Genomic DNA, 10,370 nt, shown 5'->3' with positions numbered 1-10,370 from the left:
ATGTCATAAAAAATTTTATAATAAGTATAATCAGTCCAAACAAGAATAAAGACTTCCTTTCTAAATTTCATTAATAATTCAGATATAAATTCTGTTTCTGCCATTTAAATTTATTAAGCAAACCAATTTTTATAATTTTTATAATATAAAAGAAATTTTATAAAAAGATTTTATAATTTATAATTTCTACTCCTGTCGCTTTGATGTTTCATTTGAGGTTATAAATAATCGCAAAAAATACGTATTTCGATAAACACCTATCAAAGATATGAGATACCTCGAGATACAGTTTCGTGTTATTTATAAAAATTTATTAATAATTAATTATAATTAGTACAAATTATTTTTTTATATTTGTTGCGATCACGTTTAGAGAAAGAATTTGACAATGTATGGGATATTATGTTACTATTTGAATGTCGTCACCATGCTAATGATAACAAGACCGTGGAACGTAAACAATAGCGCCGTTGTATCCCGCCAAGGCCAAACACTGTTATTATTAATTCTCGTTGTAGAAATATTTTACGTATTATTAAAACATGTATTGATACGCGATGATATGTTTTTTAAATTATAGATTAATTAATTGTTAAACAATTGATGTATTACGTCACCTTTTGTTATATTAATTACTCGATCCTTCGATTCAATATCTGACTGCAATCTCCGCGGTCCGAATTGTAAATTTAAATCGTTGAAAAATGTCGAACGATAAAAAATCGAACGAAATATATTTGTTTTTAAGCATTGTTACAAAAATAATTATTGCTTTAAAAACAACATTGCTACAAAACAATAATATGTGATTTTTATTTTTATCGCTTCGATTTTTCTGTTTGAAATAATATATATAAATTACGAGATATATGCGCTTCGATAAAGATATACATTGTCACGATACAGTAACATATCACTTCTTGAAAGTTGATTAATCATTAATTGTAATAATTATAATAAATTATTTCCTACTTACTGCAAGATTGTATTTACCAAGAAGAAATTTGACAAAATACAGGGTGTTTTGCACTACGACCTTACTGTTCGATTATTGCCGCGCGAATGACAACACATTGAGCGCCTATGATAACATATTCTATACGCCGTAAAGACCAAATATCATGTATTACAATTAATTTGCTGTCGCCTGGGAATATTTAATATATATGTATATATATAATAGTACAATATATATATATATATATATATATATATATATATATATATATTGTACTATTTATTTTGTAATATAAATTAACATTGAATAATCTATATCTTATATTTTAATTAATATTGATAAGTTACCGTAAATAAAATCTCGTTTATCCGAAAAATAAAATTTATTTTACTTTAGTCAAGAAGTTATTTGTGTAAATTAATTTAATGGTATCATATTTTACGTCTTATCATTTCCGGGAAAATAATTCTATTTGACGTTAATAAAACTAAGAATCTTCCTCTTGATTATCGAAATATACATTACAATTCTTTTTATTCAAAAATAGTAATATCGAATGAATAAAAGTCCTTCAATATTTGAATTGTCAAATATAACGTCATTTTTCCTCAATGACAAATTCTCATATGTATTCTCATATTTATACGAAATAACGTACAAGACATATCAATAATTAGTCACCTAAAAAGAAGTAACAGTAAATTTTGCAGTAATTGACTTCACACGTTTTATTTAAAGACTAAAATTCAATTTTAGAATAGCACGCGAAGAAATTTCTCATAGCAACAAATTATGATTATTTTCAGAATAAATTACATGTGACAGCTGGGACGATATTATTTTACATTATTCCTTAACATCAATTGTACACCATTATTTTTGTAATATCTGTCGGATGTATTGTAATATTTGTTTTCTGATCCGTATACATTCTTTTATTTCATTCTTGAAATATTTCGAAAAATTCAATACCATCTGTCAATTTAATAAAACTATCTTGATACTCATTAAAATATATTGTATTTGCACAGTATTTATAGTCATTATTTTTATAAAAAAAATTGTTTCATTAAGCGTAAGAAATCAGAAAAAAATAACGAGAGATATTTGCGAACTGATCGCACTTTATTGACCTATAATGTTCCCTCTTATTGTCTATTGATTTTTCCAAGTTTCAGTACACACTACGCTATTTGGTTTATTGATGACCATGCTTATTTGGCCGAGTGCCTAACGGTCAGGAAATTTCTAAATAGATCCGTAAACACCATAAAGCGCGGGTTCCGCTCGATGCCAACGAAGTGGACTGCGTCGATCCATTAATCTTGAGAATTAAAAGAAAATTAATTACAGTTGTTGCAACTTGAGTGGGCTCTGCTGATGGATGATGAGAAACGGCGAGATGTCAGCCGATGGAAGAAGAGCAGAGAAATGGGAGAGGGATCAAGATGAAGCGAACTGACATTTTGCTTCATGCATTCCGCAGAACTTCTTCCAGATCTTAAACATTACTTTCATTGACATATCTAAGCGAGCGCTGCTTATATACATATATTTGTAATATATTTCGTTTTAATTTCAATACCATTTACTACAAAATGTATTGATTGTTAAAAAATATAATAATATTCGTTACTATTTATCATTATTAGTTAGACATGTTTTTAATCTCTCAAAAAATTTTTTGATTAATTTCTTAATTATTTTGTTTTGTTAGTGATGTTCACATGCACAAAATTGTGTTTATCTTTTACATAAAATATTACTGATACACATATAGCTTCTCTTTACGTAAAGTATTTAGTATTAATTAATTGCTAAATGTAGTTCTTTACAGATTGAACATTTACGTAACTCTCCGATTTTGCTTCACATGTTTATTTTCTTATGATGTTCTTGCTCTAGTAAAACTGACCGAATATTTATCAAGGAGTAAGAAAAGAGAGGCGATGATGGCGTTTCTGTAGGATAGGAATTGACGGACCTGTTAAAGTGAACACGGATCTATCCGCTTTGATGGGATATCTGTCTCTCTTTCTCTCCCTCTTCTCTCTTTATTCATCCTTATTCGTCTTCTCTTTCTATGTTCGTCGGGATAGGTTAAATATTCAGTTCCGGCGGGTTAAGGATTCAGGAAGGGTGCGGCCCTCGATGTCGCTCGTCTCGCGTTACGTCCCGTATAAAGGAACACGAAAATCCGTTCCTCGTGAATTACAGCGACGGCTTGTCCCATCCGTTATCCAAGCCACCCCGGTTTCCTGGTAATTAACTATCAATTCGTTGGATCGGAACTCGGTACGATTATATTTTGGGCTAAAGTTATTTTTTTCGTATCCGTGGTATCATTTGTAGATATTTGCGTTCATTTTAAAGCTCGCTAAAGAGCGATTAAGATAATTATAAAGTTGAGATTGAATCAAATCGATCATTTCCTCTCTAAGGACTTGAGGTTTTTAAAGACAGCACAGAAATTAACTTCTAAAAATTTACGTTGCATATTTCAACTATTTAAATATTGATTATATATCTGTATATATCATCATATGTATGTATGTGTGTGTATGAATGCTTACTAGTAAGGATTATATACTATATATATTACTATTTTTAAAGAATGTTCATTATTTGTGCACAATTAAAGTATTTACGAATATATTATTGAATATATCATAATTTTACATATAGATAAATATATAAATCTCTCTATATATGTTTTTAATTCTATGTGTTTTCAATTTCGAAAGTGTCAGTTGATATATAGAATTAAAACAAAATAGATATTTGTAATTACATTAGTAAAACACATTAAGACTTTTTTCTATCTAGGTATAAATTATTATCATACAAAAAAAACTATTTAATTTAAAGTAATGTTGATAATATTTTATAATTATTATAATTAAAATATTTAAATAAGTTTAACTAATAAAATAAAATCAATGCAAAAATCTTATTTATTCAATACTATATCATATGCATTATGCAATTATGTACAATGATTCAAGATGCGAAAGAATTTTTTAAGGTTTATTTCGTACATTTAATATCAATAAATGAATCAGAGAAAACGGAAATATATCGTAGTAGGACGTTTAAATATTCTTCTCATTTCTTATTCAGAGTATATTTCATCCCTTCATTCATTCATTCGTTTGCTCCTTCATATTATATATATATATATATATATATATATATATATATATATATATATATATTTATATATTCTTTGGATAGAATTGACTTCAACTCCACTGCTTCTTTTGCGAAAAAAGAAATAAAGAAAGAGGGCTGAACTACCCTCCTTAACGCACCGAAAAATCTGGAAGATTTGTGCGACGCATCTGCATTTTAATTATTCTGAATAATTTCCTGCATAATCTTTATCTTGCCAACTTGGTGGGGTTAGTCTTTTTAGCATTCTAATTCCTTCTTTTTAATAAAATCTCATTATAAAATAAATATTCTAAATTTTTTTTATAAATACATTTTAATTCTTTATCTAAATTATTTTTTACAAACAAGTTATTTATATTGCAAACAGATCATGTTAACTATTTATATCTTCAAGCGGTAGGAGGCATTGACAAGCTTGACGTCAGAGAGAGAGCAAGAGCAAGAGCAAGAGAGAGAGAGAGAGAGAGGAAGGGGAGGGAAAAAGAGAGAAAGAAAGAAAACGAAAAAAACTTTAATAAAGTTTATAAACAGTAATAAGCATTGTTTATATTTATGCCACAAGATTATTAAGAGATAAATTATTAAAGTGAAATCAAATAATTAAAAATTAAATATTAAGAAAACATACATAGTTTGTATTGAACCATATAGGTTGTATTTAAAATTAAAAATATAATAACGTTAGTCAAACAAGAGCTACAAATTGATCTCAGGTTTCTTTTGGGTTTCCTCTTTTACACAAGAGCGTCGTTTTTTTTTATTAACCAGATGCATTTATCACAGTCCAAAGAATGGATGAGACTCGACGGCGCGACCCTACTGCCGCCACGTTATTTTTTCCCTTCGCTGAATATTTGTCTCTATCCGACGAAGAAAGGGTTGGTAAGCGGATCGCGCCGGAAGGGTGTCAGCCGCTTATTAAAAAACCCTTTGGTCTTAGACGCAGCGTGATTTTATCTTCTTCCCCTGCTTTTACGGACAATGCACAATCATTAAAACTCACCATAGAAAATTACTTTGAAAACGGAAACGCATTGTCGAGAAAAGTTAATCATAAGAAAATTGTATCGCATCGTAATATATCAAATATTCCACAAAATATTGGGTAAAATCCAAAAGTAATGTTTTTTTTATAAAATTTGTTATTATTCTGGATCATATTTTCTAAAATATTAAAAAATTTGGAAAACAGAAATACAACTTTCCATAATTTACATTAATGACATCTGAAAAATCGATAATTTTGTTAATCTGTTACTTTTTTTTGGCTTGTTAAGTTCCCTGTAAGATGAAGATTTTATCGAGAGTAGAAAGATTATAAAATTTATAAAAAAGCTGTATATAATTAATAGCATATACATACATAAGATTTCTCTTCTACATATTTTGCACGCATTGCATTCATCATGCATAATATTTATAAATCGGTAAATTGCGTGGAGAGCAGCGTACATTAAACTAGCAGTAAGGAAGAGCATCTGGGTACTGTGATCCTTCGATGCATCGGATAGTCCAAGAGCGCTATTATCCGAAAGACTTGAACGGCGAGTCATACTTAGCCTCCGTCCGTTCTTCGGTGACCTCGATGGCTTCTGCACTCGGAGCTCCCAAGGGTAGCTTAATCCTAAAGGACCTGATAGAGGGCATTAAGGATGGAAAGCAAGTACGGGAGGGACGAGGTGGCTGGCTGACGGTAGGTGTGTCCCGCGAAGTACGTATCTATTAAGGAGCGTAGCAGTGAGGAGCGGGTTGTTCGGGCTAAAACTTGTACCTACTCCGAGGAACTTTGTGTGAAATGCGCCTCGAGCACATCCTGCCGCGTCTCCTTCATCCTGTCTTCCATATTAACGGTCGTATCTTCCCTTCGTACCGTACCTCGCCGTCACCTACCGTCTCGCCCGCTCCCAGAACTGTCTTCCTCTTCGTTTTCCCGCGATTCCCTACGATATTCGAAGCGGGAAAGGTTTTCGCTCCTTGTGTGTTCGCGCAACTCGCGGTTTCAACGGCCGCAGTTACATTATGCTACGTGCGTTCGCGAAAGCCAGCGTGAAATAGATGTAAATTTTGAATATCTCGGTTGCATACGCCCAATGCGAAGTTTAAGTAGCAATTACCGTCAATTCGGCATTTTGTGACAGTATGAGCGCAATTAAGCGGACTCATCAGCGCGGAAAAGGGGAAAATGTTGCATCTAAGTTTGCATCGTTTGCACGTTATTATTTATATGCATACATATCAAAGCGCCGAATGACGAATGAGAACTCTCTCTCACTTCTTCTGCACTTTGTCTACGGAAGATATACTAAAAAGTTAATGACAGTCTAATTACAAGTATTTATTTTGGCTGCAAATGTAATAACAATATTAAAATAATATTAATTATTTCGGAAAAATCTTTCAAAAGAATGATTCTCACATTTAAATAAATTAGATCCTTGGACATTTATCTTTCTAAGTGTATGGCATATTCATGCAATAATTATATTATAAACAAAGTTAAATCCGTAGTAGATTTCGTATGCCGATCGCGAAGGACAGTCCGTTGAACAACAGCCTAATTTCTGAAGTCCGAGTAACTCATGGGAGAAACAATGGTCAAATCGCCGGTGAACAGGCGAAGTTTGTCGAGATCAAACAATCAGTTCTGCCAAGCCGAGCGAAAGATTATTTCTGGCAACCGCCCGTAAAAATTAAACCGCTTCACCGCCGGCCGTTAGTTTGACCCCGCTTAGCATCGTCCCGCCATCCACAACTTGTCTCCGAAAGGAGAGTCCACGGTCACTTCGCTTGACCGAGTTAGCTAACAGTTTGTGTCGCTGATGGAATAATGGTCCATTTGGGATGCACGTGCTGCCGCAGTACCCTCCTTTCACTTCGCCGCTCGCTGTCGCGCGTATTTACATGTAATCTTGTACAATTAATGTTTATGTCAATTCTCGCTACGTCGTTCCACCTCGCATCCGTTCAAAATTGCGTTTCAGCATATATTTTAGCATTCGATGACATTGTCGCGCTTTGTGCGAATAATAAACCGACAGTATAAAAAATTGCAATTACCGCATGTCCACCGATGAATGGTAAATCATACACAAAAAGAGAAGTGTCAAATCAAAATTTATATATTTAAAATAACGCGTTCATTGTTTTGTATTTGCACAATCTATAATCTTCTCAGAGAAGAATTTAAAAAATAATTTTAAATTTCAACAATATTCTAGTCTTATTTCAATATTGTAATTATCATCTCAAGAATATATAATTATTTAATTCTACTTTATAAGAAAATTATAATCTTTGATTTAAAAATTATTTTCTATCTAACATTGTTTCCTTTCCATTCAAGAAAATTAAATCTTAAATCACAAGAATATATTTTTCTTGATTGAACTATATAAAATGGCTTCATTCAAGCAAGCAATTATTGAAGCAATTATATTTTTCTTTAATTAACGCAACATAATCTCATTTCAAGATTTCCATGTTAAAACTAAAGATATTTTCAAAACAAGAATGTCCTTTTTTTTGCGTGGCTTAATCATAAAAATGAATAAAAAAAATTTCTACAATATAAGTATATAATTTATTTTATATTTAATAATGTTGCAGTATTTAATACTGTTTTACTTACTATGTTTCTCCTTGGAATTTCTATTAAAATTTATTCAGATATTTTCTATGTGCACTTAACTGTCAAAATAATATTTTGATGCATATGCTTCATGTAGATATAATACATATACGTTTGAAAAATCTTTCAATCGAATGTCTGTGCGTATTGGATTTCGCTCTAGGTAGGAAATTTTTCGCCGTGATCTACGGCAATGCCACAGCGATACTCAGTAATAAGAGTATCGTGTGCCGAGTGTGGAGGGGAGGGGGTTGCAGCGAGCATCAGCGCGGGACGGCTGAATCTCTCGACGGAAGAGCTGCTGCAAAAGGGAGTTCAAGGACCGAACCCCGGTGCTTTTATACGCCCGTGGCCGTAAATACTTCAACACTGACGCGTGCAATATTAAAGGTGCAAAAGCTGTACGTACGGCCATCATTCGAGTACTCGACGAGCGGGCGTACCAGCGTGCGTCCGAGGGCGCTCACACGCGCGTATAAACCACCCTTCGCGCGCCATTCACGTGCATATGTACGTTGCACACACGCGCATCTCGAAGATTTATGTTGCTTATCTTCGCCTATATACGAAAGGCGCGGACGTTTACGGGCGTACGGGAAATCATTTACTCGAGCATCGATTTCCTCGCGCGCTTCCTCTGACGCGCTTTCCTGACATTCGGCTTTAACGATTCATTTGCAACGCTCGCCACGATCCGCTCGGCCCCCCTGCGTTTTACGAGGAACACATTCGAAAGATTCACGAATGCATTCGCGCAAAATCCGCCCGCGCATGCATGCAAAAATACGACCCTACGAAGTTATTAGAAGAGAACCGGACGGCTTTATTTCTTTTTCCTTGATTTGTAGAGCTCGTAGACTTCCGTGACCCACTATGCAGAACACAATCGTGCGCGCTGATTTACGAGCCCGAGTAAGGACAAGCTGTGGAGATTATTTTTTTAGGCAGCCACTTTCGAGGTGAATTATTGTTCTTCGTGCTACGTCGAGGATTCTACGGTAATCTTGATCGCACCGGGCGTCGTATAGCCGGTTTGTACATTTACTCTCGGTTATCTTGTTGTTGATACATCTACAACTGAAGCGGAATGATAATGAATATTTGATACATGTCGGCATCGTATATCATTTACGTTGGAAAGCTACGATTTTAATATTTAAAAATAGTCGCCATCCCACAATAAATTTTATAGCTATTGGACTTTCATCAGGGAACTAAATATCTATTTGTCTGATCTATGCTGAACGCAAGTGGATATCTGTAGATCTCGGTAAAACACGCATACGATATCATACGAAGCCATTCTGATAACCTAATTCTATCGGTGATAGCTAGCAGCGAAATGAAAAGTATAATTCATTTCGGGCCAATAGTTTCATTCCAAATATATTTATTGATTTAAAGCGATAGCGGCTATTTTAAATTATAAAAAAAGGGTTTGCATTTATCTAATAAAAAACCCGCAAATAAATTATTTTATAATAATAATACCATGTGAAGTAATGATTATCAATAACGATAAATTATATTTAATAATTTTGATTGAACGTTATAGTAATTTTAATAACAGAATATATATTACACACACACATATAAAGTGTAGTATAAAATTATATATATTTTTTGTATGACTTGTGTGCGGGGTATAAAACACTACCAAATTTCTCAAAATAATTTTTTCGTTTACACACATATACCTACACATACACATTCTTATATGATTTCACTTTTCCATAATTCCTAAGAGATGGTCTTATCCAAGAAAGAGTTGTATCCATCAAGATTTGTGGAACATTAATCTTCCAAATAGAATTTCTCACAGAGTTACATAAAACTTCTTTAACAGCATTTTTCTTCGAGCCGTTTTACGTATATGCATATCCGTCTGCCTATGTAATGCGAAAACGCGTTATTCAGTGTCACGTAAACATGCATTTCTCGAATTTTGCACGCAACTAGTAAAACCGTCCTTTAATAACATGCAAATTACGTTGGCACTCATCGGAAATGTTTTACAAATAAAGGAGAAGCTTAAACGTTTATTGGATTTTGTGCTGACAGCTACATCTCGCATTTCTTTTTTTCACAGATTTACATCCATAATTTTCTAAAAATAAATGATGTGTGAAGAATATGAAATTTATTTTTATGCATTCATTGCATAAAAATAAATTTTATATTCTTCACATTTTTGTGCATTCATTGCGTATCAAATATATAATTTACACACTCATATTTACGAGTAATATTGCATTATTGTATTTGTCCAACTTACAAATATCTATGTCCAAAGGTTTACGGATGATAAATTTCTTGGATTTCGCTAAATTCAATGTGGATACCCGCGCGTAGAAGACGTTTCAGAAACTATATCTATGTCATGTTATAGAATGTGCCAGGGTTTCTTAACGGAAACATAAGAAAGCAGTGGCATTTGCCAAATTCTCCGGTTGCTTCTTGGTACATAACTTCGCGTAAATGATCATTGCAATATATCAGTTCCGTGTTTCTCTCTTTGCTCAATAATATGAACATTATACACAATATATTTTTATATTATGATATTTGCATGTCATTTATATAAATACGTAAATGTGTGATATCTAAACT

At 32.8% G+C, this 10,370-nt stretch overlaps 1 long non-coding RNA gene across 2 annotated transcripts; it reads right to left on the bottom strand.

Moving 5' to 3' along the window:
* Nucleotides 1-7,772: 7,772 nt before the first annotated feature.
* On the bottom strand, nucleotides 7,773-10,161 carry LOC145971224 (uncharacterized). Of its 2 annotated transcripts, XR_014438811.1 has the most exons (4): nucleotides 10,036-10,161; nucleotides 9,717-9,867; nucleotides 9,462-9,649; nucleotides 7,773-8,837 (listed from the first exon to the last, which is right to left on the bottom strand). It is a non-coding gene; the product is annotated as an uncharacterized LOC145971224 (long non-coding RNA). The 2 variants fall into 2 exon arrangements; XR_014438810.1 differs by having other exon boundaries at nucleotides 9,462-9,867.
* Nucleotides 10,162-10,370: the final 209 nt, after the last annotated feature.

The sequence above is a fragment of the Camponotus vicinus genome, unplaced genomic scaffold (genome assembly GCF_025532165.1).
Source record: "Camponotus vicinus isolate PSW18456_S1 unplaced genomic scaffold, iyCamVici1.0 SCAF_1, whole genome shotgun sequence".
Classification (NCBI taxonomy): domain Eukaryota; kingdom Metazoa; phylum Arthropoda; class Insecta; order Hymenoptera; family Formicidae; genus Camponotus; species Camponotus vicinus.
Note: the sequence above shows the minus strand (reverse complement) of the source record. Positions and strands in the feature narration are given on the sequence as shown.